This window comes from Balaenoptera musculus, chromosome 7 (assembly GCF_009873245.2).
Source record: "Balaenoptera musculus isolate JJ_BM4_2016_0621 chromosome 7, mBalMus1.pri.v3, whole genome shotgun sequence".
Lineage (NCBI taxonomy): Eukaryota > Metazoa > Chordata > Mammalia > Artiodactyla > Balaenopteridae > Balaenoptera > Balaenoptera musculus.
The window spans coordinates 14946971-14972565 of record NC_045791.1 but is presented as its reverse complement, the minus strand read 5'-3'; the positions used below and the strand labels follow the sequence as shown (position 1 = coordinate 14972565).

The 25595-nt window shown below is 34.2% G+C and overlaps 1 protein-coding gene across 1 annotated transcript in view; it reads left to right on the top strand.

Moving 5' to 3' along the window:
* DPP10 (dipeptidyl peptidase like 10) overlaps positions 1-25595 on the top strand; it is a 674557-nt gene that overhangs the window by 305583 nt on the left and 343379 nt on the right.

Genomic DNA, 25595 nt, shown 5'->3' with positions numbered 1-25595 from the left:
TCTCTACTACTGTGACTAAAACCTTTTTGACTTTAATTTTATCTCTGTTCAAAGAATTAACATCCTTTCAAAAGTTCTACAATCACATTGAAATTACTTTTAAAGAAAAGTTAGCTCTAGGTTTTACTTAAAAGACAGATGCTTAAATTTTTAGATATCAGTTAAGGTCTGTACATTTTATTGCATTTTATATGCATTGGATAAATTCAATTTTAAAATGTGACAAATCTTGTTTGAAGGGAAAGAACCCTCACTGAACAGAATTGTTGCACCCTAATGTGTACTTTAATTTGGAATTTTCAAAATATGAATTTGTTTAGCATTGCAACAAACAAACAGAATCCTTGTCTATACAAGTCCCCCATCCTAAAGAAGAACTTTGAATTTGGGTATCTATGCACCAACAAAAAGAGAGGATTTGCCTGTTAGTCCTTTGATATAATGTGGTTATTAGCTGCTTGATTTTATTTTATTAAATTTTTAAATTTTTCGGCCGCACTGTGCAGTTAGCAGGATCTTAGTTCCCCAACCAGGGATTGAACCCGTGCCCTCAGCAGTGAAAGCCCAGAGTCTTAACCACTGGACTGCCAGAGAATTCCCTTAGCTGCTTGATTTTAAAACTTTATAGAAGAATGTGTTTTGTGGCAGACGTGTTGGTAAATCTGTTTCTGTTGCCAAGAATACAAGAGGACAACCCAACCTTTCATCGTGGTGAACCTCATTTATCATCCTGTCACTGCACCATCTTTTTCCAGTTTCATCCTGGACCAGGATTTCATGGCACAGAAAGAAACCTGGGCATCAAACCATAGCATATGAACAAGTGGATGGCCCAAACATTTGAGAGCATAAACATGCCTCTCTCACTGGGCACCAGTTGAGAGGGTTGAAGCCCATTCATTGTAATTGAAGTTCAGAGTAGAAGAAGAAGCTGTGTCCAGATGAGAAACAATTCGTATGTTTGTGTGGATTTGGATTTTAATAGCTCTGTCACGTTCCATCACTGTTTGCTTGAGCATTTCCCCGATACGTTCTCCCAACACTGAGGCCATTTCTACTTCCTTCTTGATATCACTCATTGTTTTCAAAATGTGGTTTTCCACGCTCTCTTCTCCAAACAGTCTCAGTTAGGTTTGCAATTTAATAAATGGTCAGTAAAAATATAGCCCCCTAGGAGCTTAAGTCCTGAAATAATATTAGAGATGATTTAGTGTAATATTTACTTACTGTAACATTTTTCTTTCCTTTTTAGTTCTCACTCATCTGAAGATGCATCTCAGTCTTAGCTAAAATTTTATTCTTTTCGAAATTAATATTGATAGTGTCATTAATTTCTAAACCTGAAGGACGCTAAGTACCATTTTTTTACATAAAGAAAACACATACGTGGAAGGAGTTTGTAATGTTGAGCCATGAACAACTGATAAATATAGTCTGTTAATGAGACTGTACAGGACGACACTACTGTCACGAGAGACAGAGTGTGCCTTACATAAGGACAAAACTGCTGGTTTTCCAGTGGCACATTCAACACTGTGATGGGGTGTGACAAAGAGGTGGACATAGCAAACTTTGAGACATATGCTAATAACACACTACCGAGAGATATTTAGGGTGGGTACCTACTGCGATATCATCAACTGGAAATCATCAATTTGGTACTGTCGTAGAATGTTGGCATAGCCCTGCTGTTTGTATCTAGCTGTTTAAGACATTGAGGATGAAGCAGTGAATCTTACTAAGGGAGAAAACAAAGTGATGCAATCAAAATTAAAAGTTATTTCAGATACTATTGCTGGTTGCTAATTGTTATAGGTTATCCTATCACAAATTTAGTATATAGTATATATACATATATTTGTTCATTTCACTTTTTGATAATGTTACCTTATTCAACATATTTAAAATTTAATCCACCATAATTCCTTCCAGAAGAGCCTCCTTTCTTATTATTTTAATGCCCTTATGATATATCATTGTAACTACAATAAAATTAATTAAACAAGGAGGCTGTTAGCCTGAGGTGGCTCTAATGCCTCGGCAGCCTACTAAGCAAACCAAAACCTAAGCCAGAATCAGTGCACCAGAATCCGAAAAAAAACCCAGAAGAACAACCGATCACAAGTAGCCCTCTTTTCCAAACAGGGCAACTGCTTAAGTATAGCCAATCGAATAACGTATTTGTTTTTCTTCTGCACCTTCTCTATGAAAACCTTTTCCCTAGCTTCTGTCATCAGGGAGCTCCTAACCATTTTTGGTTTGGTGCTGTCCAGTTTGCATCGGCTTGCGTAAATAAACCTTTGAAAAAATTTTATGTGCCTCAGTTTACCTTTTAACACTACCTATACCTCTAATACAAAAGGAACCTTTTCCTGACAGCTTTCAACTTTTTCTCTTTCACCTGGGAGGTAGCTCTCTCTGACTCTGTTTTGTCCTTATAAGTTATAAAGAACCTATGAGTGTTGGTGTCTATCCATTACCGTAATAGAATCTGAGCATTAATATTTATTTTGGTGGGCATGCCCAATTTACAAAATCCAAAATTTATTTTCATAACCTAGCTTACAGCGGGTGTATTAAATGAGTACAAGCTTTAGAGGCTTGTTGGCTTAATAGGCTCAATTAGTAGAAAAGGATAGCTATCAAAAGCATTCTGCCTTAAGGGTTAGAATGGGGAAGTAATATGCCTTACTACTCAGAAATTCTTTTATTAATATCTTAGTAATTTCCTTCATGACATCACTTATTCCCATTTCATTTCTTCTCTTTGTGTATCTCCTTTGACTCTCCTAAAACAATATGGTTAATTTTATAGAGGGAATTCCTAATTTCATAAATTCTTTAAAATAGTATTGGGCAGTGTAGTTACCTGGCTTTTCTCACCTCTTCAGTCTCTCTTCCCACTATTGCTTCAAAGAAGTCTGCAGTCCTACACGTTGAAAACCACTTTCAGTTCCTGGAATGGACCTTGGTTCTTTCAAGTTTTATGACTTTATTTATTGTTGTCCCTATTCTTGGAAATACTCTTATCCTCCTATTACAATGGAATAGCTTTCTGACATTCTTTGAAGGTTTAGTGAAACCATTATTATTTTTTTTTTCTTTTTGGAATTCTTCTTTGAGTTTACTTCTTCTGGCCTGAGATAGGTACTCTTTCTATGTGCCTACTTAATGCTTACATATTTAATAATAGTCACCTTTTAGATGTTTTGATTCACTTACTATCCCAACAACCCTATTGAGTAAACAACTATAATTGTTATCAGCCTCTTCTTATACATGAGGAAACTGAAGCAAAAAACAAGCAAACAAACTAGTACTTGCCTAAGGTCTTACAGCTAGTACGTGATAGAATGAGTTTTGAAGACAAAAGGTCTAGCATCAGTATACAAACCAGCGCTGTCCAATAGAAATCTGAGTTACAAATGTGACGTAAATTCATAAATTTTCTAAAGAATACATTGAAAGAGTAAAAAGAAACTGGTGAGATTAGTTGTGTTAATACATTTTGTTTAATACAATATATCCCAAATAACATTTCAAGTATAATCAGTACAGTATTAAAAATTAGTATTAAAAATGAGGTATTTTATATTTTTTATACGAAGTCTTCAAAATGCGGTGTGTATTTTATACTTACAGGATATCTCAATTTGGGCTAGTGTTTTAAAGTACATGTGGCTAATTTCTACCTTTAGTTGATAACGCAAGTCTTTACTCTTAATCACAGTACTGTACTCTTTGTATGGAAATAGTTTTATTTGCCTGTATCCCCCATTGAACTCTGAACTCCTTAATGAGTGAGGATGTTTTGTATCTCTAGCACATAAAATTCAGGTATTTCCTGATATATAGTACAAACTTAATGAATATTTATTGAATTTTGTTGCTGAAGTACATTGTTAAGTTGAAATTTCAAGAGATTCAAAATAAATGACCATATGCATACATTTGCCACTCTTGAGCAGATCATGAGAGAAAATTGAGATGACATCCAGGAAGACAGTTGTATCTTTCAGGACAACAGGATATACATAAGGTTCCATTTTAAGAATGTATGTAAATGCTGAATTTCACTAAAATCGTATTATAAAATAATAAATGAAAACATGGTCTAAAAGTGTCACAATTTTTAAATTATTATAGAATACTGTGTTTTGTTACATTTGTTTAGTGAAAAAGGGGTGTCAGAATTAACATTGTATCATCATGTTTGGTAAAATCATGAGTGGAACCATGCCTCATGCATTGTAGATACCTAATAAATACTTTCTAATCTGATTTTTTTGAGCCAGGGGTAGTAACCTCAACTCCTACAGATATTTATTTATTTATTTATTTGAAATCCGATCCAACTTGCCATCAGTTTGGACAAGCTGGGACAGTTTCTCAAAATGAACTCTACTATAGTCAAATCGTTCCATCTGTTCTCCCCAAATGAAAGAAGCTTCCCTTGATGCTAGTCAAAGAGTGAGGGCTCCTTGACTCAGAACCAGATACAAGCTTAATACCAGCCTTCCATTTCAGCTCAATTACATTCTTGGCAGCCTATGAGGCTCATGGGGTAAACTTTTTTTATAACAGTTATCAATATCAGCTAATTTTTCAGAATGGGCAAGAGTAAACTTCAGTAGCTCCAGGATGAGTTTTCAGTCTTCCAAAGGTTGTCTCTGGCTAACTGCCATGGAGAATATTGTAGGAGCATAAAGAGTGCAGTTTTAGGCAACACTCTAGAAATCAGTTAACTTTATGTTTACTTAGATTGCGAAGATTTTATCAAGCTGAATTAACTATTTAATGCTGTTTCAGGGTACTGTTTCTTTTTGTGAGATATGGAAAATGGTCATTTTCCCGTGATACTTTATATACAGGACTGCAGCTGTGTGTCTGTGTGTGTGTCTGTGTGTCTGTGTATATGAATATTATCTAGCAATGTTTAGAGGTTGACCTATCATTGACTCTGTCATAAAACTATCATGGGCAAAAGAGAGAGAGCATCCTACTGATGGGCTACAGGCTCAGTAAGAACCCGGGACTTTTGGATGTGTCTATAGGGGTTGAAATTTTTGTTAGGAGTAGAATTGATATTCAGGGTGATTTGAAATGATATTAAGTCCTTGAACCCAGGAATGGCTAAATCCTGTCATTATCCAGCATTCTTTATATTTTGTAACATCAGGTACATCATTATACAAGGAACTATTAATTATAAACACACACTACTCTATTATTCACTGAATGTCCATAACCACAAAAGTGAAATTCTTTCTTCAATTGTAATAGGGCATTTAGATTTCTTTCAAAGTTTAAGTGAAAACTTTCCTTTCCTTAAAAGTGTAAATTTTAACACCATGCTGCTCTAAAAACTAAAGCAAATATTTTATATAAAAGAGAAGAGGGTGAGAAGCCATAAGTATCCTCTTGCCTCTCAGCCAGGCTCTAATGTGTTCAACCCATGGAGGCAGGAATTAAAAAAAGACACCAGAGACCACATGGATTTGGCTTCTTAGGAATTCAACCACAGAGATTCTGGAAGCATAAGAAACAGCAATACCTCAACCATGACCTTTGAACATAGTGACCCCTCACATTAGTAATTGTTTAATTTGGTTTATACAAATATAGTTATTAAATATGGAGTGTCTTCAAGGAGCTAACACACCTCTTTCAATAAATACAAATTATAGTTCACAATATGCCCCAAGAGTAGTGCACCATCATTTTTATAAAATGTTAGTATATCCCCCCATTACTAGAAAAAAAGAAAAAATATGGTGGAAATAATCACAATTGAGGTTTTGTGAAATATTTCATCATAGTAAAACATCTGAATATCACTACAGTAAATGTAAACAGTCAAATATGTTTAGCTTTGTTTAACAATCTCATAACTTTTTGCTGATGGATCAGTTTTAGTGAAATTTGTGTTAGAGTCTTTGCAGCATATTTTGAAATACAGCATATCTTTTAATCTTTCTGTGAATTGGTTTCATTTACTAACATTTGGAGGAGATCTCTTATTCTGAGGGAATCTGATGGGAATTCTGATGAGTGTTTGAAAAGTGGTAATTGTGGCACTTTGGGAAATGCTGGGAGAGGGCCAACCTGAGGGCCACAGGTGCTTTTCCCAGCCAGCAAGGAGGCTTAAGCAAGAAAGCTTTCTAGCACTGTGCCAGGAGTTGAGCTAGGGCCCTCAATAAAAGGGAATTGGATTTATCTGTAGATAAATATAACATTTCTTTGTTCTTTTCTATTTAAAAGATATACACGTTGTGATATATACCTCTAAAAAAAACTCTATCAATCCTACAGAAAACGGGGTCCAGGGAACTCTTTCCACCTCCAGTTTATTAATACTGCATTAAAAATGTGTATTACTTTTAAGAAATTTAAACATGACGATTAAAATACAGACATTAAACTTATAAACAATCAAAAATTATGCAAAAGAAATACAAATACTATGAAATTCTACTTCTGCAAAATCTTGGGTAACAATCTGAAGGTGGAAATCTTGATGATATACGACATTTAATGAAGTTTCAGAATCTATTTCTGCTACTGCAAAGAAATGTCATCATCAACAGTACAGAAATAAAAATTTAATAATTCGATGCATGTTGCATAAAGGAATATTTTGCAGCCATTACAAAAATGAAAAATAATATGAAAGAATCTAGCATAACATTTTCTATCATTAGGGTTAAAACTGGTATACAAAAGTTTATCCAGTCTGATTTAAAATGCTTAATATAAAAAGATAAAGCTAATTATATTATCTTTGTCAGAGTTTTCTAGAGATACAAGACCAGTTTTCTTCCTATCTATCTATCTATCTATCTATCTATCTATCTCTCTCTCTCTCTCTCTCTCTCTCTAACATCTGTCTCTCTATCTATCTATGTATCTATCTAGAGGGAGAAGGAGAGAGAGGGAGGGAGGGAAGGAGGGGGAGGGAGAGAGAAAGAGAGAGAGGGAGGTTAATTTATTATAGAAATTGGCTCATACAGTGATGGAAGTCAAGAAGGCCCACAATCTTTCATCTGCAAGCTGGAGAACCAGGAAAACTAATGGGTTTCATTCAGTCTGAGTCCAAAGTGCCACAGGACCACTGATGTCTGAGGGTAGGAAAAGAATTGCCCCAACTCAAGCAAAAAGAGCAAATTCACTCTTCTCTTGCCTTTTTGTTCTATTCAGACCCCCATTTGAATGGATACTACCCACCTACATTAGTGAGCTTCTTTACTCAGTCTTTCTCAAATGCTAATCTCTTCTGGAAACATCCTCACAGACACACCAAGAAAAAATGTTCTACCACCTATTTGGGAATCCCTTTGCCCAGTCAAGGTGACACATAAAGCAAACGATCACAAGAACTCATAGAATTTTAATTTCCTTTTTAATATTTTCATTAATTTCTAAAGTAAGTTGTGTTACCATTTAAGTCATAAATATAGGGGAAGGATTCTTCAAAGATGGGTCTAGGTAGGAATTTATCTCCCTACCTAGACAACAATTGTACTGGCAGAATCTGTCTGATATAACTCTTTTGAAACTCTGGAGTCTGTTGAAGGTTTATAACTTCCAAGGGGAGGGTTTGGATAGCAAATTGCAGATAACAGTCAATTTCAACTCTTAGTACAGTACCAGTTACCCCTCCCTCACACCTCAACCTGGGAAAGGAGGCAGTGCACATGTTCCAGGAGAAGCTTGCAGGAGCCAGAGTGGACAAAAAGCACCCTATCTTCCTTTGGAGACCAGTGTTCTATTTGCTGATTGTTGCTTCTGATCACAGAGGTGCAGAGAAAGAGGTGGTGGTCATTGTTGTTATACCTACCCCTACTGTTGTAAGGTCCTCTCCTTTTGGCTGAAGTGACTTCTAGTGATATTTAAAGGGCCAGCACCTTCCACCCCTGCCCCTTCCCTCTTTTTATTCTTTTTCTCCTTTCGGGAGCCAGACATTGAAGACTGATATATTTAAAATCAACTACATATATAGGGCAATTAGAAAGTCACTACACATGCCTAGGGAAAAGCACAGGCTCAAAAAAGACCTGAAAACCCATAAGCTTATACCTCAGTGATCTTCAGCACAGAAACAGCCTACAGCAATCAAAAACAAAAAATAAAAAATAAAAAAACAGAAAACCCTGAGGAAGGAGGAGAATCTGGTTTCCAGAGTTACCACACTACTACATTTAAATGAACAATTTTCAACAAAAACTAAAAAGGCTTAAAAAGTATGGCCTATTCAAAGAGAACAAACGTAAATTTGTTAGGTCACAAATTTAGTCTCAGTGGATTTTAAAATGTAGATATCATACAAAGTATCTTCTCTGATCACAATGGGATAAAGTTAAAAATCAATAACAGAAGAAACACTGGAAAATTCACAAATTTGTGGAAATGAGACAACACACTGTTTAAAAATTAATGGATCAAGGCAGAAATCACAAGGGAAAGTAAAATATACTTAGATATAAATGAAAATGAGAACACAGCATGCCTCTAAATATATTGGATGCAGTGAAAGCAGTGCTAGGGGAGAAGTTTATAAATATCAGCAGTTACATTAAGAAAAAAGAAAGCTTTCAGATCAACAACCTAATTTTATAACTTAATGAACTAGAAAAAGAAGAAAAAACTAAACCCAAAGCTAGAAGAAGGAAGGAAATCATAAAACAGCAGAGAAAAACAAAATAAATAATAGAAAAAAAGTAGAAAAAACCCCAGTGAAACCAAAAGTTTATTCTTCAAAAAGATCAACAAAATGGACAAAGTTTTAGGGATTTCCCTGGCGGTCCAGCAGTTAAGACTTCATGCTTCCACTGCAGGGGGCATGGGTTCGATCCCTGGTTGGGGAAACAAGATCCCTCATGCCACGAGGCACAGTCAGAATAAAAAAAAGGACAAACCTTTAAATAGATGGACTATTTGGAAAGAAATAGAGAGAAAGATAGAGAAAATATTCAAATCACTAAAATCAAAATGAAAGTGGGGACATTACTAGTGGTTCTACAGAAATAAAAAAGGATTTAAGAGAGTACTATGAACTAGTGTACATCAACAAATTCGATAACCTAGATGAAATGTATAAATTCCTAGAAACATAAAACCTACCATTAATAAATGATGAAGAAATTAAAAATCTGAATAGAGCTATAACTAGTAAGAAGATTGAACCAGTAATCAAAAATCTCCTAACAAAGAAAAGCCCTGGATCTAAATGCTTCAATGGTCAATTCTACCAAACTTTAAAGAAGAAATAGCATGAATCCTTAAAGAAAATATGAATAAATGGAAAGATGTACCATATTTATGGATTGGAAGACTTATTAAGATGTAAGTACTACTCAAAGTAATCTATAGATTCAATGAAATCCTTACTAAAATCCCAGCAATGTTTTTTGCAGAAGAGAAAAAACCATCCTAAATTTCATACGGAATCAAAAGGGACCATGAATAGCCAAAAGAGTCCAGGACAAGGGAACAAATTTGGAAGACTCAAATTTCCTGATTTCAAAACTTACTACACAGCTACAGTAATCAAAACAGTGTAGTACTGGCATAAAGACAGACATATATAACAATGGAATAGAATAGAGAATCCATAAATAAACCTTAACATGTATGATCAAATGATTTTTGGCAAGAGTGCAGAAATATTCATTGGAGAAAGGACAATTTTTTTGACAAATGATGCTGGGAAAACTGGATATCAACATGCAAAATATTGAAGTTGGACATTTACCTAACACCATATACAAAAATTGTATATGGTGTTAGGTAAATGTATATGTTGATGTACACTAGTTCATAACTCAGAATGGAACCATGACCTAAATTGAAAACTTAACACTATAAAAGTCTTAGAAGAAAACAGTACAAAATCTTCACAACATTGGATTTGGCAATGATTTTTTGTGTATGATACCAAAATCACAGATGAACAAAAGGAAAAATAGACAAATTGGGCTTCATGAAAAAAATTTTAAATGTACATCAAAAGACACTATCAACCGAGTAATAGGCAGCCCACAGAATTGGAGAAAATATTTGAAAATCATATATCTGATAAGGGATATCCAGAATGTTTAAAGAACTCCTAAGTCAAGCACAAAAACACCAAACCACCAGATTCAAAAATGGGCAAAGAACTTGAGTAGACACTTTTCTAAGGTATACAAATTGTCAATAAGCACATGAAAAGATGCACAAAATCACTAAACACTAAGGACGTGGACATGCAAGTCAAAACCACAATGCGATATCATCTCACATGCATTAGGATGGTTTCTGTACAAAACAAAACAAAACAAAACAAAACAAGCAAGCAAACAAACTCAGAAAATAATGAGAGTTGGCAAAGATGTGGAGGAATTGGAATCCTTGTGCACTAGTAGTGGGAATGTGAAATTGTACAGTCACTGTGGAAAACAGTATGGAGGTTCCTTAAAAAATTAAACATAGAATTACTGTATGATCCAGAAATTTCACTTCTGGGTATATCACCAAAAGAATTGCAAGCAGAGTCTTGAAAAGATATTTGTACATCTGTGTTCATAGCAGTATTATTCACAATTGCTAAAACATGGAAACATTTCAAGTTTCCACCGATGAATGCTATGTACATGCAATGAAGTATTATTTATCTAAAAAGGAAGGAGACTCTGGCATTAGCTAGAACTTGAATGAATCTTGAAGTCATTATGCTAAGTAAAATAAACCAGTCACAAAAAGACCAATACTGTATGATCCCCCTTATATGAGTAGTGGAAATCATAGAGACAGAAAGTAGAATGGTGATTGCCAGGGACTGAAGAAAGAGGGATTAGTGAGTTACTGCTTAATGGATATAGAATTTCAGTTTTGCAAGATGAAAACAGGGTTCTGGAGATGGATAGTGGTAATGATTGCACACTGATATGAATGTACTTAATACTTCTGACTGTACACTTATAAAGGTGGTAAATTTTATGAGTATTTTAACATAATAAAAAATTGAAAAAAGAACATAATTACTTTTTAAGTAAAAACACGCATGTATTAATCTTTGATATGATGACATGGGGTCTAGTATAAGAGTAGGAGGACTCGGTTAAGCTTCCTCCATTATCATGGTCTCCTTTCCACCCTTTAGAGGTTACCACTCCATCCTTGCTGAGCTTCAGAGGTGGGTCTGCCTGCACCAGTCAAGCTGGGACTAGCTCCACTGTTAGCCAGACGCTCCCTTGGTTTCTGACCAGATTCTGATAGCTGACACTGATAAAGCTGAGAGAAGCACCCTACAGAACAGACATGGAGGCATCTGCTCCTGATTTTGCCATGTTCAGATCTCAGTTACTTCCCATAATGGAACATTGCAAGGGCTTTCAGGAGTTACCCCTTCAACTCCTGCGTCTGTGTTCAGGACACCAGCCAGCACTGGGCAGGTTGTGTGCGGAAGGGGTTGGAGATCAGGTAGTAGCATCTTCTGGAGCAGCTATTTCAACTCTCATTGACAAATTGTACTTAAAATCTGTCCCCCATCAGAATTCTGACCCCACCATTCTCTTAATCGTCTAATGTTAGGTCCCGTTAACTAAGTTCCCTGAGGCTCAATTTTCTCTAATGTAACAAGAGCCATTACTGTGAGAATTAAATAAGTATAAATGCCTCATAAAATTCCTTTCTTATTGTGGAAGTTAATAAATGTTGTGTTTTAATATGCCACATAACTTTATTTTATTTTACTGACTAAATTTTAGTTGCCATTTTCTCCCCTTCATATTTCCAAGGAACATGGTAAACACTTAAGTAGTTGTTTGATTATTCTAACAATAGAATACATTGAAATGTATTCATTTCATATTCATACATTCATTCAAATGTAATACATTGAAAAATTGTGTGTATTATTTTGTTAATTGTTTATCAGAATACTTGATAAGGACAAAAGATAGTGCGTGTTTTCTATATTATATCTCATCTGTAGACAAATTACATACTAGTTTGTCGTATGTTTTGCTTCCAGCTGTGCCCCAGAGCAAATGTTATGAGGGTGAAATGCAGGTGAAGTGGGGTAGGATTTACAGATGTGGCTCTTATCTGCTTAATGATGTCTATAATGTCATATCAGGAAGAGAGACAGGCAGGTTCATCTTTTTGAAGCAGAAACATAATTTTCAATGCAAGGTATATCATGTTTTCTAAAAGATCATGGGAGACAAAAAAGGTGAAATAAAATGCTTAAGGAGAGACGTCTGTTCTCTCTGATTCTTTAACTCACTTTAAACTTGGAGAAACAAAGCAAAGTGACAGTTGACTCTTGTGTTTTGTCAGGCCTAGATCTTTAGCTCTTGTATAAAAGTAAGCAAGCAAGCTGCCATCTGTGCAAACAGGTGGCTTGAATGATGTGGAGTATTAAAAAAATCATATTTGGAGGAATGGCAAGGAATAGAGAATTTAAGAAAACTCAAGAGTTTCTTTAGTAAGATGAGAAATGTGAACCATTGATTGTGTCAGTGTTCGAAGATAAAATGTGGAAATTAAAACGTGGAAATATTTGTCCAAAAGGCTCTTCATGATCCACATATTCCCATAGTAATTCTATCATCAGTGCGCTTACCCCAAGCAGCAGATGTAGCACTATTACCCTTGTGGCCCCCTCAACAGACTAACTGAGGCCATCTTGGAAACAGTAGTAGGGAAGGTGCCTTATTCCACAGCATAACTAAGGTATTGCTCACCGTTGACTTATTTATGACTTAGTAGTCACTCTCCTAGCTTCATAAAGGAGGTTCTTGAAGCCTGGAGGCTGAGTGGAAAGAAAAGAATACACAGACTGGAGGGTCAGCTTAAGGAACCAGTGTAAGCATCAGTTATTAGTTAACAGACAACCAGTGTTGCAGAAATTGGACTGGATTTGGAATCCTCATCCAGGAATTTAATTGCTGATTTCTCAGTGTTTTCACCTAACTTCCTGTGGCTTTATTTTTGAGAAAATGAAGGGATTAGACAAGATGACCTCCTTGGTTCCTTCCAGCTCTTCAAAATATTTTAGAGCCAATTTGATTGGCAACATTATTTTTAGGACTCCTTTTATAGAAACAATCTGTGAAAATTACTGATAAAGCAATTAGGTACTCATATATCTGTATGACTAATGTTAAATATTCATAGTTTACTCACGATCTACTGTGTGTAGATCCCTGCATTAACAGAAGTGAGGTTGAGAAGGTTCAAAGTAAAGGAGAAGATGAATTATAGATAGCAACCATAACGCAGAAACAAACCATTTTTGTTTCAAAGACGCTGAAGAATTTAGCTTTATTTCAAATAGTGGGAACAAATACCAGGTAAAATATAGCACGCATATATTTTTTTTCTATTCTACCAACAGTTTTGTTTTTAAAGCCAAAATAAATCTAAAAATGTATATTTTAAACTTTTGGCATCTCAGCCATCCCTTCTTTGGTCTTTACGTTTTTTCATTTATCTTTTAATAACAACTTTATTGAGATAAAATTCATGTACCATAAAACGCACCCCTTTAAAGTATACAATTCATTGTTTTTTAATACATTCATAGAATTGTCCAACCATCGCCCCTATCTATTTCCAAAATATTTTCACTGCCCCCATACTCATTAGCAGTCATTTCCCCTTTCCCTTTCCCCTTCTCCCCTGGCAACCACTAATCTACTTTCTATTTCTGTGCATTTTCCTACTTGGACATTTCCTATACATTGAATTATATAACATGTGGTTCTTTTAGATTTGCTTTTTTCAGTTCGATTGTTTCCAAGCTTCATCCCTCTTGTAGCATGTATCATCAGCTCCTTTATTGACATATAATGTTCTGCTGTATAAGTATATCACATTTTTTAATCTATTTATTAGTTTATGATATTAGTTGGTTTCCTTTATCATTGGCTTTAGATCTTAATATTATTTTATTTCTTATGTTATTGAGTGAATAATTAACCCTTGGAACTTCCTTCTATTCTTCTTGCCTAGTTCTCATCAAATGTATATGGTGATTTTACAATGCATAAAATGGAAAGATTTAGAAATTAATTCAATGAGACACATAAACACCAACTGTATACTCAGTTCTATTCTAAATAATGTGGTAAATAAGGAAATTTGAATATTTCCTTTTAGAAAGAGTATGTGCACTTTTTAATGATTAATGACAGTATCTGATAAGGATGGAATATAGGTCGAGTGGAGAATTATTTTTTAAAATGCTAGTTAAATCATCATAATCAGCTTTGCTACCTCCATCATCAACAAAGCCAGGATCACTCATTGGGCACATACGCTCTATACGATATTGCATTTTTTTGCATACATTGGAGTGTTTTATATTCAGACAACTTAATTGGGACATGTTTTTTTCTTATTTCAAATTAGAAGAGTAAATTACAGATAGCTAATGTAACCAGACCCAAAATTAAATGCTTAGGAATAAGAAAAGTCAGATTTTACCCTAAATCTCTAAAACATGCTCCATATATATGTGTGTCTGTGTGTGTGTATATATATATATATATATATAAAACATAGTATTATACTGTGTAATATATATTACACTATATATACTTATATATTGTACTATATAATATATATTACACGTATGTATATTTATATACATACATGTACTATAAATATACAATATATACGTGTATTTTATGTATTTATATCAATTATATACTTGAAAAGGAATCATGGTGGAGGGACGGACTTTGAACTTACCCATGATGTTTAGTTTCAAGATTTGGTTGATCAGAGTTGGGGTTGAGATCAGTGGTTTGAGGAAAAGAATCACAGTAATAAAAAGCATCCTTTCCACCGCAATGCTGTGGTACCGCTAAATGATTTTAAATCGTATGTTTAGAGTTTATTCTTATTGGCAAGATTCATTTGTAATTTCAGGCCATTCCTTGGCAAATCTGGTCTCTCTTAACAACTCAACAAGAGAGTTGAAACTTTGATGGAGATTTGTGATTCTTCCAGGACATACATGTGCATCTCCTCAGCAGTCTCAGATTGATCTGTTGCCAACGTGTTTTCTCCCCTCTCAGGAGAATGAATCTCTGACTACACATCCTGGCAAACCCACGCATTCCTCCTGGCAAGCTTCCCCAGTGGGCCACAAAAAGTCTTATGCTTTCAGGCAAAATCATTTTTCTCTAAGGGAAGTGTGACTTGGGAATACGGCAAGGCCCCAAATAACCTGGAAAGTTTCCTCAGAATTTTAACAATTACTAAAATATAGTTCCTTTTATGGACCCATTCTTCTGCTACAAAGTACCCATTACACACACACACATACACACACACACGTAATCAATTGTGCTGCACTTTCCTGCATGATAAAATGCCATTTTATGGTAAGTTTGGAGAGGCGTTGTTTTTGTTGTAAATAACACCCTTCATAAATAAAATCAGTCTTCATTAATGCACATACACTGTATAATAGATCTGTTACCTATTTCACTTATCCAAACTTGACCTTTATCTGGCATCCACAGAATGATTTCTTTTTTTAAAATCAACACATACCCAACACTCAGCAGGAGTGGACATGAGATTTAGTCCTGTGCCTGGTAGTACATCACATACCCCTAACACGCAGAGCAAGAATGTTTACCTGGCCCAATCAGGACCAGAGACAGCAGCGAATATCTGACTGAGTATCCTAGGAAAAGAATCTTAATTTTTCCTGTTGGGCTTGAAAGTGAGAGGCCATGAGGTTTTAGTGATATTTGGATCATGAAGGGAAAGCCTGTCTGAATAGAGCCATCTGAAAGAAAACTATAAGATAGTACACTTGCCCTGATGACATTTGAGCCCTTGCATCAACTGGTACCTTGAAGCCAGACATACAATACAATACTTTTTAGACTTAAATCCATTTGGGTCAGGTCTTCCAATACTTGAAACAGAAATAATCCTTTACTTTTCTCCCAATTCCTACCCTTATATATAAAATAGTAACAACTTATCCATGTGTTCTTATTTGATCAATCTTCTCCTAAGAACATGAATTAGTATAATAGCTGTTTACAGTTAGATAAATTTCATCTTAAGCATATGACAGAATATGATTAAGTCCATTATACAACTTGGACTCATCAGCATTTTTTTTTAATCAACTGAGTTTTTCTAATGAATTTTAACAGTGTTTAAAAAAGAAAAAAAAAAAAAAACAACTAAATATGCTTGAGAAGTGATTTAATCCAAACTCAAAAACCAAAATTATTGCCCAAAGTTATTGCCTCTGTCCACTAAACTTAGCCATAGAACTAACTAGAGTTTTCTTATATTGGTAAATATCCTATAAGTGTTTTAATATATTTTGTATTTCTGTTATAATCCCCAGAGTCTGATTGTCTTTCAGTATGTGAATTTTTAAGCAGTACTTTTGTCACTTATTTCAATATTTTTTCTGTTTAAATCAATGCAATACTTCCATTTTATTCAACTAAGTCAATTTCCTATTCAATTAAGTCTTACCTTATGGTTCAGTTATATACTACTTGGAGTGTAGTGATCAATTTTAATCTCTAGAGATTTAATTGAAAATGCAGAAATTGATAAAGGTATGCCATTATGCACTTGAAAAGTCACAGCATCTGTTGTTTAGATGTATGAATTAGTTGTACAACAAAAAAATTCCTCAGTGCTACTTTGTAAAAACTATGTTCAGGGCTAAAATATCTACATTTACTTTATTCTATTTTTAAATGTTGTCACTTTTTCTTTTCTTTATTTCCAATTATCATGTTTTAATTTATTTTTCTTTATATAATGTCAGTTTGAGCTGAAAGTGTTAGGCATTTGAAATAGCCAATGGAGAATTTTTAATAAGGTATAATGCCTAATTTATAATTTTAAGAGAAGAAAAAGGGATACAAAACATGATGTACTTTGAGATCTCAACTGCATGTTTGTAAGGAAACACATTAAAATTTTCATAGTTATTTTTCCTTGGTATGTTGGCATTATACAAATTTTCTATGTTGCACGTATATTACTTTAAAATCAGAAAAGAAACAAAAGTTACTGCCTTTGATAACATATGTCTTTTTCTTTTGTTATCCTGAATGTTCTAATATTAAACATGACTAGAAAAACATTTTCATAGGATGAGAATCTGCCTAAGATAAGCTGGCACTAGATAGGGAAAGGTAACAGATTCATCTGTCCATTCAACTGGAAGACCAATTTCAAGACATTGCATCTTGATAAGAAGGAATAGCCTTATCAAATATATTGGAGAGTAAACATGTTTGTCAGTGGAACAATGTCAGTTGTTAATGGAAATTGACTAAAGTGTATGGACTGGCCAGAAAGGATCCAAGTAGCTAAATCTGCACAGATATAAGTATTATAGATAGATAATTATATATATATATATGTATATATATATATATATATATATATATATAAATATTCTTTATATATTATAGATAGATAACAGATAGATATCTAAATAGTGGATTTCAGAACTTTAAACACTTAAACAAGTGTTGCAAGATTAAAGCACAAATTGGATGTGTAGAGTTAATGTTAATTTTGAGTCTCTAATTTACAAGTTTGGTGCAAGATTATTTGATTTATGATTAAGTTAATGAAATGTCACTATGCAATTTGAGACCATATTATTAATGATGTAGAAATTAATATTAAAATTAAAACCTTGAGAGAAAAAGGGGAGATGTTTAGAACTGAGGAAGGATAACTTGTAAATGAGTAACTGTGAATGATCTGAGATTTTACTCTCCTTGTCAAGTAACATATATATATATATATATATATATATATATATATATATATATAAATAAACATGAAGCCTTTGGATCAGAGACAAAGAGAGTTTATTACTCATAGCAACAGACAATCATCACAGGGCAATGTGGTGAGGGCCAGATGGTACCTTCTCATATAGTGAGGTGCCTTACAGGAATGGAACTCCATAATAAGAAAACACTTACCTTGCATAGGATTGCTGGTGACCTGCCCATCCTCCAAATCTTCATTTGGAAGCTGAGATCAGCCCAGATTAATCTTTCCAGAATAAGGAAACATGGAGACAAGTTAGTGGCTAAAACAAAAACAAAATTAGAGAAGAGAGGAGTGATTTAGATATTTTCCTAGGCTCTTATTTTTTCTTTATATTTTGCAGTTTACATGTTACCTTAAAATAAGATCTATTCATTGTACATGTCACTACCGTGTAGCCTTCTAGACTTTTAAGATCATAGAAACACAACCAACATTTATGTTAATTTCACATGAGCTGCTCAGTGAAGAGAAGGCATGAATCTGTTTGTTTTCTTTTTGCCTGCTGACTACAGTAGACTGGACCACTCAAGCAGAGATAGTTGAGTATATGAGTCTGGAGTTAAGAAAGCTTTGATAAAGCCCTAGTGATTTCTGATGGTTTTAACTGAAGAAAGTTAAGAACCAGTTACAAGTGGTATTTATGCTACTGCTGTGCAAACAAATCTTCTGGTGGTAGAGGTATTTGAAATTCTAGAGAGTGGTGTTTAATTTTTCTCTTATGTGATTTTTTGCAAATAATCTAAAGAATGAAATGATCCTATGAAAACTGCTGCTATTCACATTTTAGCTACAGATCAAAAAAACATCATTTAGTTGAGTGGCCATCAAGTGGAAAGGGCTGTTTATCACAGGAAGTTCTATTCATAAGATTGACATTTCCATATGAATTAATGATGATGACTTAGAATTATGACAACTTTTAAATGAAGATGGCCTTTATTCTGGTTATTTTTTAGAAAAATGCATTTATTTTGTACATCTATCTTTATCCTAAATATTTACCAGGAATGCAAATCATTTTAAGGTAAATATATCTCTCATGCCAGATTAGAAAGCAAAAATTCTTTCAAGTAAATAGATATTTTGGGGCTCCAGAAGTAATTCTTCTAGTGACATTGCAGTGATTGGTGACTAAACTAACATTTCTAAATATGGTAAGTAAAAAATATGATCTTTGATTGAAGCAAACAACCAACACAGAAGTCAGCAGATTTTTCTTTAAAGGATCAGAGGGTAAACGTTTTAGGTTTTATGAGCTATATACTCTGTGTTGCAGCTACTAAAATCTACCATTTTAGTGCAAAAGCAGCTACAATATGTAAATGAATAAATGAATAAACATGACTGTGGGCCAAATTTGGTGCACCTAAACTGAGGTTTGTAAGGTTGGATTAAAGAAAAATTATTTTCCCACATGTTAAAATAGTAAGGAAGACCTCATTCAAGACTATTACAATAGAGGGTAGACTATTGCAATAGAGGGAAGACAACTAAACTCAACTCTAAATACAGCAAAGATACCTGGGGATTTATAGCCAAGAAGCAGAGTGTGAGGCAGAGTAGATGGGAAATTTCTAAGAGGACATATCAAGGGTAGTCACTAAGCTGACTTAGCAGGATTCTTGCTAGCAGTGAACAGTCAAGGTCTAGTGAAGAAGAGGGGTCAGAGGTGCCCGACTAAATTTTGGTCAAGAAGGGAGTCTTTGTCAATTGTGCTAAATGCATTTCTAAATAAAGTTATAAATGGAAAAATAAAATATAATTGATAAATGTAGTGAAAAGACTTAATCTTGTACCAGAGAAAAATATTTGTTAAGGTCTTTCAATGGGATAGGTGCCATATTGTGTACTATAGAAGTTGTAAACTGCTGAATACTAGTTCCCCCAAATTACCACCGAGATAACCTGTTAAACATGATGAAGCACAGCTGAATTTGTTGCTTACTTTTGTGAAGATCACTTTCTTCACCAAGAGTAAGCAGCATATTACCCAAAGGGAATGGTGAAAGAGGGATATTTATGAGGTTTGGGGGGGATCAGGTTTGACAGGTCTTTCAAGAAGTAGTATTGATTAGGATTGGTTGAAATGTCAGTTGTAAAAGTTGAGGATTGGTGAATTTAAGGAGGGGAGGGTTCGGGAGAGACTCTTGAATATTAAACAGTCATTTGGTTGAGTTATGTATTGTTCTGAGAAAGAGATGTTTACTTCAGTGAGCATTAGTTGAGTAGTCTATTTTTCAAATAAATGGGTTTTCAGAAAGTTCCTGAAAAAAAAAAAAGGGATGAAGTTATTTGCAACCTCATCTTACCGGCAAGAATTTTCTGAAATATTAAAGCCGTATTAATGCAGACACTTGAATAGTAAATTCATGTTAATGTAGATTGTGGGATGTGTGGGTGTGGATAGTTTCAGTTCTGAAAGGAACAAGAAATAGGGCCTTTCTAGAATTTCTAATGTAATTGAAAACCCAAAACAAACACATGAAAAGTAAATAAAAATAGACAGTAAAATTATTTGAAAGAAATTATATGATTAAATATTAAATGACTGGTAGAAGAACTCAGAAAAGAGAGACACTGAGTGAGGACTTTAGAAGTGTCGGGAATCTAACAATGCTTTGGGAAAGATGGAAATTCTGGACAGGACCTGGCCATTGGTTACTGGGCATCATAAGCAAAATAGAGTGGGAGTGAAGTATGAGTTGTGTGGACAACTGTAAACAACAGATGATCAGAACTTTTTATGGGTATCAGGAGATAATAAATAGGGAAATACGTGTTGAAGCCGTGGAGTGAGTAACCTGAGTGTTATGATTGTTTTCAGAGCAAATGAGAACATTCAAAGTGTTGTTCAGGATGTGTTAGACTATGTGATGGGAATAAACTAGAGGCATAGAGAACACTGAAAAAACTAAAACAATCTTCCAAATGAGAGGCTTTATAGCCTCTATATAGGAGATCTATATATATGTATATATATATCTCCATCTATATAGGAGATGAGATAGAAAGATGTAATGAACTTAAGCATATATATATAGAACTTTGAGGGAGGGTGTAGCCAAAAATATAATGAGTTTAATTTTAGTCTACTGAGTTTTATGTATCTGCAAGTCATTTATGTCATTTAGCATAGAACTGGAAATATAAAACTAGCATACGGGAGAGGTCAGGGCTCAAAAGTTTAAGAATCAATATAGGTTCATTCTCTAAGTCTGTGAGTTTGTTCTGTTTTGCAAATAAGTTCATTTGTATCATTTTTTTAAGTTTCTGCATATAAGCGATTATCATAGGATATTTGTCTTTGTCTGACTTACTTCACTTAGTATGATCATCTCCGGGTCCATCCATATAGCTGCAAATGGCATTATTTCATTCTGTTCAATGGCTGAGTAATATTCCATTGTATATGTACCACATCTTCTTTATCCATTCATCTGTCCATGGACATTTAGAGAATGAACTCCTGGTTACCAGGGCAGAAGGAGGGTGGGGGAGGGATAGATAGGGAGTTTGGGATTGACGTGTACACACTACTGTATTTAAAATAGATAACCAACAATGACCTACTGTAAAAATAAATACATTTTTAAAAAGTAAAAAAAAAAAAAAAAAAGAATCAATATAGGTAGGTCTGAGTAGAAATGACTAGTTAGAGAATAGCAGTTGGGAAAAAAAAAGCTCAGAATTGAGCTTTGGAGGATGTCTTTGTTTAGATAGCAATTGAATGAGTAGAACATACAGAAATTTTTGAAGAAAGGATTCCAGGACAAGGTAATGCTTCAAAAGCAAGAAAAGATTTCAAAATTCTTCTGCTCATTGTAATTGTCACAGACTGCAAAGTTGAGTGTGGTGGGGATTAAGCATGTAGAAAGAGCACATTGGATTTGGTTATCACAGGTCAGTGTTGATGTTGGCAGTTTGCTATTTCAGGAGAGTGAGGACTGCACCTGTGCTTCAGGGAGGTATGGAGAATTACATGTATGGTGGACACACAGGATAAGGCTGAAACCCCTTGTACAAAAGGTTTACTGAGGCTTATTGTGAAAGGACAAAAGCCTGGGACAGAGCAAAAGAGCTGAATGAGGGTGATTATTATTATTATTTTTAATATAGAGAAGAAATATACAACATGAAAAGTACAAGTAAATGGCAAGAGGTAGATATTTAAGAAATATCAGAAATCAAAGATATTTAAAAGCACGGAGCATACTGATTTGGCTACAAAACAGCTTTTTTGCCTTTCAAAAGAGAAAGATCGCCTCTTTCCAGAAGTCTGGGGGAAAGGAAGAGTGTACATGGAATGAGATTTTGAGGTAGACAAAAAGGACAGCTAAGCCATTTCAGATGGCCTCAATTTTCTCAGGTAAGTATATGGAGCCTGCGGTTCCTTAAAAAGTGAGGAAATTTTCTATATAGTTATGAGCAGTGTTTTAGGAGGGATGGGTACGGGCCAGCTGTGTTTCAACTATGATTAGCTCATAGTCTAGATTTACCACTGATATCTTTAAATAATGATTAAATCTTAACTTGATATTTAACAAATCCTTCCTAAATTTATTTGAACATTTTCAGTGATTATCATTTCATTATTTTGTTTTACTGTTTGTTCTAATATTTTCAGTTTGAGTGTGAATTTTGAAAAATGGATGCTATAGAATTTTTATTTTAGATATGTTAAAAATAGGTTTTTCAGGCAAAAATCATATTTGTATTAAAATGTTTCAAACAACCAATTTGCCAAGATTTTTCCCACTTTTTGAAAATTCTCTCCACAGATAGATGATAGATGATAGAGGGATAGATTTAATTTTGAAACATTAAAAGCAAATGTCTAAATTATGCATCATTACATTATCAATAATAACATTAAAAAATAAGGTGACTTTATACTGATATTCATGGAAGGTGAATGTTGTCAACTGTCAACACCCAGAATAACCTGTTACACAAAGCTGAATTTATTACCTATTGCAGTCAGGGAGGACAACATTTTGATAGTCTTAGTATGTCCAGAAGGAGAGGTTGGTGGGGTGGGTTGGGAATTGTGTATAGGGCTGGAAATCCAGATGTGAATTGTTAAGACAGGTGTTTCAGTGTGAGGGTCTGATCGAAGATGGGTGCATTTCATGAGGTAATGGCCTAGGAGGGGTGCACACAGAGAGGCAAGCATCTTGAGGTGACCCTTAAGTTAACAGTTGTTTGATAATTTACAAATTTGCTCAGTTGTAGGAGCTTATGGTTCAGATAAATTACTTTTCAGCAAGTTTATGAAAAACAAATTAAGTTTTGTACTGATTTATAGTCTCGTCTTCATGGGCAAGAACTAAAAGTAAAATCTTATGGATGTAGGTCCTGACAGTTGGGGTGGATGCAGAGGCCTCAGTTCTCAATTTCAACAGCAAACTGGAATGTGAAGTGCATTACTACCTGCTTTGAGTGGACTAGGTATAAAATAAAAGGTTGCCTTTACTGGAAAGAACTTAAACTAGGATATAGTACTGTTTTTCCTTTTGCTAGACAAATTATGGAAAAAAGAATTGGACAGAAATATTGGGAGTTTGGATGGTGCGGGGGCAGACACTAAAAGTATCATTACATTCTTACGGCTCAGGATGGAGGGGCACGACAGTAATTCTACCTTGTCACATCTTTTCATTTAAAAAAAAAAAAAAACTGACTGAATATGTGTTCAGGATAATTGACTCTTAAAGTTCAATGAGCTGAAAAGGAAGAAAGATTATTTAATCAAAGTACTGTATAGACATGCATAATACAGTGTTTTAAGAATGTTTCAAGTACACCTACCTTAATCTTCCTGTGTTAATGCACTTTACTCATTGATCTGATTCACTCATATTTCATTACCTAATATTAAACAAAATATGAGGTGACAGTTTTGAAATATATTTCCAGAAAGTAATTTATTAATGCAATATTAGGAGTTTCAAAACTAGGAGATTCCACTAGTGATTATAAATCAAACAGTAAAGTAGGATAAATATGACACACAGAAGACCAGATTTTAAAGACCAGAAAAAATTAAAGAGAATTAATAAAGGCAGATATTAGATGCTTTTAAAATAATTCATGCAGAAATCTGTATTAAATATTAACCTGGAGAGTTACAGCTGAATTAAAACAAAAAAAAGGTTTTTCCCACTAATGGAACATTGAAAGTCTAACAGTAAAATTTGCAGGAGTACAGATCCAAAGGGATTTATAAATCTCAAATCTCTATAGATGTTTTTCAAGTCTAAATAATTATCCAATGAAATTTACTTTAAAAATATTAAATGTAAAGAGTTGAAGGAAAAACCTACAACCAAGATTACTCTACCCAGCAAGGATCTTATTCAGATCTGATGGAGAAATTAAAACCTTTACAGAAAACCAAAACCTAAGAGAATTCAGCACCAGCAAACCAGATTTACAACAAATGCTAAAGGAACTTCTCTAGGCAGGAAACACAAGAGAAGTAAAAGACCTACAATAACAAACCCAAAACAATTAAGAAAATGGGAATAGGAACATACATATCGATAATTACCTTAAATGTAAATGGACTAAATGCTCCCACCAAAAGACATAGACTGGCTGAATGGATACAAAAACAAGACCCGTATATATGCTGTCTACAAGAGACCCACTTCAGACCTAGGGACACATACAGACTGAAGGTGAAGGGGTGGAAAAGGATATTCCATGCAAATGGAAATCAAAAGAAAACTGGAGTAGCAATTCTCATATCAGACAAAATAGACTCTAAAATAAAGACTATTACAAGACACAAAGAAGGACAGTACAAAATGATAAAGGGACCAATCCAAGACGAAGATATAACAATTGTATATATTTATGCACCCAAAATAGGAGCACATCAATACATAAGGCAAATGCTAACAGCCATAAAAGGGGAAATTGACAGTAGCACAATCATTGTAGGGGACTTTAACACCCCACTTTCACCAATGGACAGACATCCAAAATGAAAATAAATAAGGAAACACAAGCTTTAAATGATACATTAAACAAGGTGGACTTAATTGATATTTATAGGACATTCCATCCAAAAACAACAGATTACACTTTCTTCTCAAGTGCTCATGGAACATTCTCCATGATAGATCATATCTTGGGTCACAAATCAAGACTGGGTAAATTTTAAGAAATTGAAATTATGTCAAGTATCTTTTCAAACTACAATGCTATGAGACTAGATATCAATTACAGCAAAAATCTGTAAAAAACACAAACACATGGAGGGTAAACAGTACACTACTAAATAACCAAGAGATCACTGAAGAAATCAAAGAGGAAATCAAAAAATACCTAGAAAGAAATGACAATGAAAACACAGCAACCCAAAACCTGTGGGATGCAGCAAAAGCAGTTCTAAGAGGGCAGTTTATAGCAATACAATCGTACCTCAAAAAAAAAAAAAAACTCAAATAAACAACCTAACCTTACACCTAAAGCAAATAGAGAAAGAAGAACGAAAGAACCCCAAAATTAGCAGAAGGAAAGAAATCATAAAGATCAGATCAGAAATAAATGAAAAAGAAATGTAGGAAACATTAGCAAAGATCAATAAAACTAAAAGCTGGTTCTTTGACAAGGTAAACAAAATGATGAACCATTAGCCAGACTCATCAAGAAAAAAGGTGAGAAGTCTCAAATCAACAGAATTAGAAATGAAAAAGGAGAAGTAACAACTACAGGGGATTATGAGAGATTACTACAAGCAACTATATACCAAT